Here is a 10011-nt window from a genome sequence, read left to right as displayed (position 1 = left end):
TTAAATGAACAATAATGTTAATAGCCCTCGTTGCAACCATTTTAATAGAAACATTTGTCAGTGATTACGCTGATTAATAGATTTTATCACCAATAAATCAAATCAATCAATCAATTTCTTCTAATAATGTTGTTCTTGTAACTCATAACATTATTTTATTTACTCACATTACATACACAATAATCATAACTTCTACATGTTAACTTTGTCTGGGATTTATTATGTAATACAAATAAATTTATATTTATTGAACTGTTACACACGTATTTAATAAATTGTAAAAAATACAAAAATTGTATTAACATTCTACTTTAAAAAATGACAAAAACAAAAATAAAAATAAGAAATAGTGTTTTTATAATACTATCTATTACTAAAATTTATCATTAAAAACTTTTTTAACTCGTTTTCTTAGTTTGTAAATAAAAAAAAAAAGCTGTTCACACATTGTCAGGTGTGGGGTTCGAACCCACGCTCCCTCTCGGGAACCAGAGCTTAAATCTGGCGCCTTAGACCACTCGGCCAACCTGACTTAAGTGATATGTGCGAAATTACGCATGGGTTTCAACTTAATGCACAAAATAAATACATCTTATACTTATTACTTCATACTGTTTATCGAATACCTTTATTATCAGCAAATCATATTAAAGAAAAAAATAACTTTCAACGTAATTACACATATAATCTGTCCCCTATTGACATTACTATTACAAATTACATAGCTGATGTATGTATGATGTACGTAGATATTTTAATAGACTGTCTCTAAAAATAGAATATATCTTTTATATATATATTTTATGTTTTCTAATTTATTTATATTTAAGAAAATTTAAAGTATCTTAATTAAACCTATAAAAAGTCGGAATAGTAAAAATTAATTTTGACTAATTATTAACAAAAAATAGGACTACCCAGTAATTTTAGTTGTTTTATTATTTGCCTAAAATAAATTTCATTAGTATACTTAAGACTTTTAAATAATAGATATGAATAATACTGGTAATTTGTAATGGCGATTCTTAGATCCATTTTGGAATCCGTGCACACTGGTCAATAGTCTTGTTTAGCTTCAATATGTGGCAACTTGTTATTGGCTTTATAGTTTTCTATTCTGTATTTTTATAGTTATTATAATCTGTCAGCTATCCAAATAAAATAAAATAATGTATAGTTTTCTCTTTAATAATAAATCTATATGCTGATGACAAATTTTATACCATCTTAACATAAAGTAAATGTTATATTACACCTGTTTAAAACTACATTTATTAAAAGATATTTTTCCTTAATTAATAATGAAATTCTTTCTTATTGTTGTCTAAAAATATAACAAGCCAATTTCAATTACTTTTTGTTCCATACAATGTTAATATTTTCATCTGTTTTTTGTATAAAGATCGATTGGCTTAAATTAAACACGAGAACAAAGCTTCATTAATTCAGTTGTATTCATTAAATAAATATCCCATAGTAATGCGCATACTTCGACTTGCCCTGTCATAACCAGTTAGACGTAACTAGGGGTAAAAAGTTCTATATCTACTAATTTACTACGTTCTTAGACTTATCGTTGTATTTAATCGCTTTCATTTTCAATTATATGTTTTTAATGATCATTAAAGAAGTAATAAGGTTGATTTTGAAGTATATTTTATGAAAAATTATGTTAATAATACAATTAATATAAATACATATTTAAAAAAAACTACACAGTTTCGCCCTATAAAAAATGATCTGACATTTTGTTGGATTTTTTTTACAGAAGCAAAAAACTATTGCGAATTCTTATATTTATCGTGTTCATTATTAAATAAACTTACTCAATTGTTTTTTTATAAACTTGTATAAATATATATTCCTTAAAATCGTAAGTTGGTTATTTTAAATTTTTTATCTTTATGTCAGTTAATATTACTCTATCTTTAATTGTAAACAGCTATAATTAAAACCATTAAACAATTTATCAAATGTTTACACCATGTACACAAATATTGACTCATTGCCAAACATTCGTCTATCGCTAAATAAATATTTCTCAGTCTACAAACCATGCATATCGAATATAAGCGCGTATAAAATTGCCAGGGATGGAAGGAGGTATTTCATATAATAAAACTAAAATAACAACCTATAGATTCAGTTCCATGCTATAAATAAAAACTCAATTTCATATCAATAATATGAGAGAAAACAGACCAATGTAATAGAACGATATGACAAATTCAAGGATAAGTACAATTCATATTTTATGCGTGCGTCGTGATCAACATGTCCTCCTTGAAAGCATCTTCGTATAAAACTCAATCAAAGAACTGTTTCTGTACATTTATAATTATTTTATTACGTTTTCGCAATACTAGATTACTTTTGCCATATCACCCGTGTTGAGATTCAGTGTCCGTTTTAACGGTTGTGAATAATAATACTTGACTGATGACGATATCCAACAGATAAATGTTTCTGATTTATTATTTTTTCACTATCAAATTTCATTGCACGTATAATAAACTATTCGCAAATATGAGCCTACAAGTTGAAGTTTATTAATTAAAGAGAAACAGGTCTTAATGTCCTATTCTACATCCTGGTGTTAAAGTCTATTCTTAACTTATTTGTACGATTAACTTTACCCACAACCGGTGAAACCGACTCTCAGAAGTTGTTTATCGACAAATCAATTGTTACGTCACCGCAATGAGCGTACGTAATGATTGACCCCATGACCTTTTGAATAATCAAGATGTATATGTGAATAAACTCTTCTATAAAATGTATCAATTTATAAAGGTATTTATTTTTAGCTTTAGCTTTACCATAAAATAAAAATTTAAGCAATAATAACTTTTTTTTCAGAAATTTTATTCTGAATTAAGTGCTTTGTACTATTTTGAACCAACAAATGTCAATACAGATTAGCGTATCGAAATATAGTATTTGAAGGCTTATAGGTAAATAATGACCAACGGCTGCATCAATTAATTAGTATGAAAACATGTTCAGTTCTTAAATTAATTTAAAATATTTAGTTCAATTATCTTGTTTTAGACATTTTTAACTAATTGATGTCAATACAGAATGCGAAATTTAGTATCTGAATACAATGATAAATTAATTAGTTGTTAACTTATCAATTTATTCAATTTCGCTAATTTTATATCTTATATATAAAATTCTCGTGTCACATTGTTAGTTACAATACTCCTCCGAAACGGCTTGTACGATTTTTATGAAATTTTGTCTTCATATCGGGTAGGTCTGAGAATCGGCCAACATCTATTTTTATACCCCTAAGTTATGGGGGGGGGGACTAAGGATGTTAATAACATATATGGCAAAACAACATTTGCGGGGTCAGCTAGTAATTATATTATATAAAATAAGTGAAATTGACATTATATATTGCACTACGAAAATTTGAATTGACCTAATGGACGATTCACATATCTTGCGCTAATGTAAGTTGTTTAGTTATGGGTTAAGTAAAAGCTATTATACCCTTGACATCCTTCACTTGGACTTTGTACATCGAGACAAAGCGTTTTACTTATCCACGGGGAGTACTTACATTTCCGGTAGTAAATTGTAATACATACATACTTGTTATGAGTCAAATCATGCCTAATTTTTATTCAATACGATGTATTACTGTAAAATAATTATTTCAAATATATATTTAGCTTTCGTAAAAAATAAAGTTGAAAACTATTATATTTATATATTTTGCGCAGTTTGTAGTGGCCCTGCTTACTGTCTGTCCAGCGTGGAGCGAGGAGCACGCCGCCTTATCGGCAGTTGTTAGACCGGACCTCTCGTTGTCGGCTTGCTTATCACTCCGGGGGTTGTAGTTTTGATTCCCGCTCGAGTCGGGTGTAATATTTGTATTTATTTACATATGTATTATTTCTATGCATATTTATCAAAAATATTTGGCTGTAGCAGTCAACTGTTACCATTAACACAAACATTAAGTTGCTTACCGTAGGAGCAGACTACCGTGTGTGAAAGTTATAAGATATTATATTTATTTATGTGTATATTATATGCACGCTCGCACTTCACTCATACATATTTTATGTACACAGCGTTACGTTAACACAATGGCAAAGGGAATACCTAAGTTAAAATCTAGATTAAAGCTTTTGAGAATGTTAATACCTAATAACCCTAGTGTCTAAAGATAGAGCAAATTAACAACAAGTGAATTTAATGCTATTTGTTTACGGGAGTAAAGATATAGCCACCCCTTCCCATGGGTGTTGTAAGAGGCGACTTAGAGATAACACAGTTCTACTACCACCTTGGAACTTATTAACCCGACCGATGGCGGGATAACCATCCAACTGCCATCGAATTGATAAACTCCTCCTTTTGAATTCGGTTAAAAATAAGATAACAGGATTACACATAAATAATTTAATAGTATTATAGTATGTATATCTGTCAAACCCGACCGATGGCGGGATAACCATCCAACTGCTGGCTTTCAAATACACAGGCCGAAGACGGGCAGCAGCGTCTTCAGTGCAACAAAGCCAGTCCTACGGTCACCAACCCGTCTGCCTAGCGACTATGGCAAAACACATGAGTTTGTACCATTTTTGGCACAAACTTAGGGAGGCCTATGGCCAGTAGTGGACTGTGGTAGGCTGAAGTGATAATGAGTGATCAATTTAATGATCCAGTTATCATTGCATACAATTAGAACCATATTCGCTTAATTTTTGATTGATAACTACACAAATAGGTACTAATTATTTATCGATAGTTATACTCGATACTAGTTACTAATGATGACAGGAAGATAAAGTTAACAGGCAAATAGAAGATAAAGTAGTTAAACCAAAACAGCGCTATCGAAGTTTCTTAGCAAAGTTATTTGACTTTCAATTGCCTCTGGTATAGATTTTCGTATCCCTGTTTCTAAGTTTAGGAAATGCAGAATAAACATGGATAAGAATGTAATTATTTCTATCTTTAGGATTCACCGTTCCATTATTTCAATTAAGTTTTGGAGTTTGATTATTCTCGGCACAAAAATAGCTTAACTGTTATAAAATATAATGTAACAAAATTTATGAAAACAGTAAAACAAAAAAAAATAGGTTCCTAGTCGGGGATTCAAAACAAGATAATAATTTTTATTTATCACTAAACAGAAGTTGCATGAACTGTCAATATACGAAATAGAGTTGCAGATACGATTGAAATATGATATTTCTTTAGCTGAAGCGGTTCTTGTGAATCACTTATCAAAATCATCATTTATCATTGACTATCGCATGATCGACGCTTCGGTGTCGGTTAGAGAAGTCAATCTTGCTTTGTATAAATTGAAATATTTCTTTGTATAAACTTCGAATTATTATTTGGATATTAATATTACATTTTTGGTTTTATAAAATGAAAACTATCTGTAATAATTAATGGAAATAATACATCAAAAATTATACATTATAATAATACAAAATATGTTTATCTTAACGATAAATGTAAATTGAAATACTATTCTACATTTCTACCTTATATTTACGTCTGATTAATATAATTAAACATTTATAAATTCAATAATCAAACATTTTAAAATCAATTATTGTTGTAAATGGTTATATCATAACATATTGAAATAAATAGCTATTCATTGTTTTAGCTAAGAATGAAAGAATATGTGAAAAATTATAATTTAGCATCATTCGAGAGCAATAAGTGGCAATAAAGTCCCACTCACGTAAGGTCGAGACGACGTATGGCACGTATTTTTCGCATTATCGGCTAAAATTATTATAAAAGGTAGAGACGTGTGGCTGCCAGTAATTCTAGAGAAACTGGCGGGAAACAATCGGTGCGAAATAGCACGTTTAGTGTTTAAAAAATGCTAAACCTCTATTACAAATGTGAGAACAATGTTTAAAATGAACAATTTTAATTATTTATAAAAGAAAAACTCAAGTTTATAATATATTGTTACAAATTGAATTCTAATCATTTAATGTATTTTTAAATGACTTGATTAATTACAAAGTATTAACATTATAGAGACCATTGTTCTTATTACACTTACATTTGGAATGTAAATTTTTTCCAATTACAATAGATGCGTTCATTTTTACATGAATATTATATAACACTCGAACAATGATTCTTAAATTATTATTCCTTTTCTTATTACATCAACGCGACAAGATTAAATTAACATTTTGTGTTCTGTATCGAGAAACATGAACGATGTTGTAGACACGTCTAAAACTTGTAGGTCATCATAGAACAATGAACGTCGAGTATGAATAATTTGTTTTGATTCGACACGTTCAATCTTTATTTTTTATTCAAACATGCCTATCAAATATTTCATAGACACAAAGTTCGTGTGTTCTATAAAAGGAATAAAAAAGTGTAATTTAAACCTAAATAAATTTTCGCTTCTGTTGTTCGATTTAATATTTATGAGTGCACAAACAAAACTAAACTGCATTAGTATTCGATAGCGCTTTAAATTTTAGATTCGTTTAAACCGCTTTATCAAAAGCAATATCGGATATGTATTAAACATTAGATACCAACCGACCTAACTTTTAAATGCCACCAGAAGAGGGACATTTTACTTTAAAACTTCGGGAGATTCGTAAGGAGGATTCTGGAAATTTTTGTGACTAATAAGTGTCGTCGCTGGTCCTGCATACAAAGAAGACATCTCGTGCATGGCAAGTGAGCCTCGGAGTGAATATAAAACATTCCGTATCTATCCTGAAATCTCCTTCAGAATTTTGAAGACATAAAAACATAATGTTATTCCTAATGACACGCCGTCGTAAAGAAGACCTTGTTACCACTACTAACGTTAAAATTATTCAAAGTGTAACGTTTAAAATGCCATTAGTTATATAAACAGCGGCGAGCTTGTTTAATAGGATGAGCGCTCGACTTAGACCAGAAGGAATTTGATTCGATCCGAGATCGAGCAAAGCACGTTTGACCTTTTGATAAAGGCAATTACAGAAAATCCTTTGGCCAACAACGGACAGAAACGGGCTTTGTACAGCTGTCTTTTATGAACTCAGAAGTAATCTGAAAGTCTCATCATACCATCAGCTAATACCTAAATTACTTACGTAAGACCGTCCGGCGACTTCTACGAAAAGATAATTTAATTTCTTGAGCAAAAAACAGAGACTCTCCGGTAATGGGGTCTTATCATTTGCGCTGATTACACGTTGCGTCTCACGACAGAAGGCAATGCTATTAAATTGTCATTAAAGTCACTACAGTGTCACCTGGGGTTTCCATTTTAGTGGGATATATTTTTTACCATAGTTTTAGTTTACATCGATTTTAATCATCTCTTCTGCAAGAAAAGCAAAACTTGATATAATTTAAACTTTATTATATGGACAAAAAGGGCTCAAACTTTTTATAATTATGTAGTAAAAGTTATGGGAAAGCGTTAATGACATATGATGTAATTTGGTATAAATTGACTGTTCTCTGGCAGAAGTGAACACGCAACATGTCAACTATGAAATTGTTACCCTAAGTGTAGTTTAATTTTGGAATGATTGATGTCTAAGATGTAAAATAGAATATATATGTACAAATAAATTAATAATAAGTATAGTATTATTATGTGACTATATATAATTATATATGTATATATAGTCGTATTATAGTACTTACATATTAATATAGAATAAAAAATACAAGTGTAAAAATTTAGAATATGAGTATAACGATAAAATCATATTCGATAGTAATTCATTATATCCCGATATTTAAAAATAATTTTATAACAACGGAGAACGATTTTGACTGACTTGAATATCATGTAATAAATCTTGCGATAGAGATGAAATTGCCTGATAGTCTTTTGGAGAACTCGCGAACGGTAAAGTTATTGATGACTGTCACGGTAATTCCGAAGGTAGGTATTACTGGGTTCAAAAATTACCCAGCCAGCTCTTCCATTGCGTAATGGGCGATGTGACCACGATATCTTAATAAGAGGTTTTTGATCAAGTTCCTTTAAGCCGCAGGCTATGCATAATTGTTAAGTCATAGCGTCTTTTATTTCGGATTTTTTTTATATTCTTAAGTACCATATCATTGTGTCTTTAAGAATTACAGAGAATTATTTCAGTAGATTTTCGTAGCGCATCAGACTTAAAAAAAATTAAAAAAAATATACATAAAAAAGATAATTTTAGAATTAACTATTCTACACTTTTGACGACGCGTTGACGCAGCGGTCACAGTACTAACTGTTGTGCTGGCGGTCGCGGGTTCGATCCCCGCTCACGATAGATATTTCAATTGGCCATATTTTTACATGTTTTATATTTTTGTCGTGGTCTGGGCGTTTGTGCTTGTGTATTGTGTGTGTTTTCGACCCCCGACACAGGAGAAAATGCAATTAGGAGCCGTTGAGTGTGAAGCGTTTATTATTATTTATTTAATCATTATTATTTATTAAATTATTATTTATAATTAAAGATAATAAAATCATGACAATGATTATTTTAACAATAAAATCAATTAATTCGTACAATGCTACAATTACATAAATTACATGTATTATGACCACAAATAAATAAACTTAATAATAGTAGCAGTTTATTTATATTACATAAACATTTTCACTGGTGTCAAAGCACACGAGAGTGTTACTAAAGCGAACAATATCTTTATTTCTGCGAGGTCTCGTACTTACAATGGCGACTTTGCATAGCTTTTCAAATTGCTACAAGATGCCTTGGACTAACAGATATATACATAAAGGGAATTATTTATACATTCAGACACTCTGAGTACTTATTTGTAGCATACGAATAAATTAAAAAAGGTCTTTTGTATACAAAGTTCCATTCTCCTAAAAGATGCGATTGTGTTTTCAAGTAGTCCCGAAGTAATTTAAATTTCAGAATTTCAATTGGATCGTCCTATCTAAGGGCTATATAATTTCAGCTACGAGTATTATGTAATTTTAAATAAATTTCGCAACATTTTTTATAGTAGTTATTTCAAGATTTACATTATCATATAAAAAAGGGACTACCTACAGAATTCTTATAATTGTGTTTGCAGGCAAACGAAGAAAAACCGACTTCAATTATATTGACAAGTAATACAACGTAGGTAGAAAAAAAAATGTCAAGTAAATACGCATTGTCAAAGATTACACCAAAAATTGTAATCAGATCTCGATGAAATTTAAATATGACCACATGATAAACATTGGCTTTCGATTAAATTAAAAATCATCAAAATCGGTACACCCAGTAAAAAGTTATGCGGATTTTCGAGAGTTTCCCTCGATTTCTCTGGGATCCCATCATCAGATCCTAATTTCCTTATCATGGTACCAAACTAGGGATATCTCCTTTCCAACAAAAAAAGAATTATCGAAATCGGTTCATAAACGAAGGAGTTATCCCCGAACATACATATAAATAAATAAAAAAAAAACATATACGGTTGAATTGAGTAACCTCCTCCTTTTTTTTGAAGTCGGTTCAAAAATATAATTAATTGGTTTCTTATTTACACATTATATTTTATAATGTAACGGTAACACTATAATATTATAGTAATTTCTTACTATTTAAATCAAAAAGGTAAGAGAGTTCGAATTTGAAAGAAGCTATATTCATTTAAATATATGATTGAAAGCCTAAGATTTACGATCCTCTGCTTCATCTGAAGTTTCCTGCGCTAAGTTTTATGAACTTTGAATCTAACAGCAAGTCAATTAAATTATAATTATGATGAGAATTTCATAAGAAACTCAGTCAGTTTTTATGATTTTTTTTTTAATTTAACCATTTGTTTTATTAATATATTAATGATTAAATTGCGGTTTTGTGAATAATTTCACAGAATTGTAATTTTGGTAATAAACTATTAAAAATGATCGTTCAGTAAAGGGCTTTAAAGTTTATATTTAATATTTTTAATTGCTTAAACATATTATTCAGAGTAAAATATTCTATTAATGAAAAAAATAGAAGTATGTGAGTT

At 29.7% G+C, this 10011-nt stretch overlaps 1 non-coding gene across 1 annotated transcript; it reads right to left on the bottom strand.

Annotated features, from left to right (window-relative positions):
• Positions 1 to 448: 448 nt before the first annotated feature.
• Trnal-uaa lies at positions 449 to 532 on the bottom strand. The gene has a single exon. It is a non-coding gene; the product is annotated as a tRNA-Leu (tRNA).
• Positions 533 to 10011: the final 9479 nt, after the last annotated feature.

Source organism: Melitaea cinxia, chromosome 16, assembly GCF_905220565.1.
Source record: "Melitaea cinxia chromosome 16, ilMelCinx1.1, whole genome shotgun sequence".
Classification (NCBI taxonomy): domain Eukaryota; kingdom Metazoa; phylum Arthropoda; class Insecta; order Lepidoptera; family Nymphalidae; genus Melitaea; species Melitaea cinxia.
Note: the sequence above shows the minus strand (reverse complement) of the source record. Positions and strands in the feature narration are given on the sequence as shown.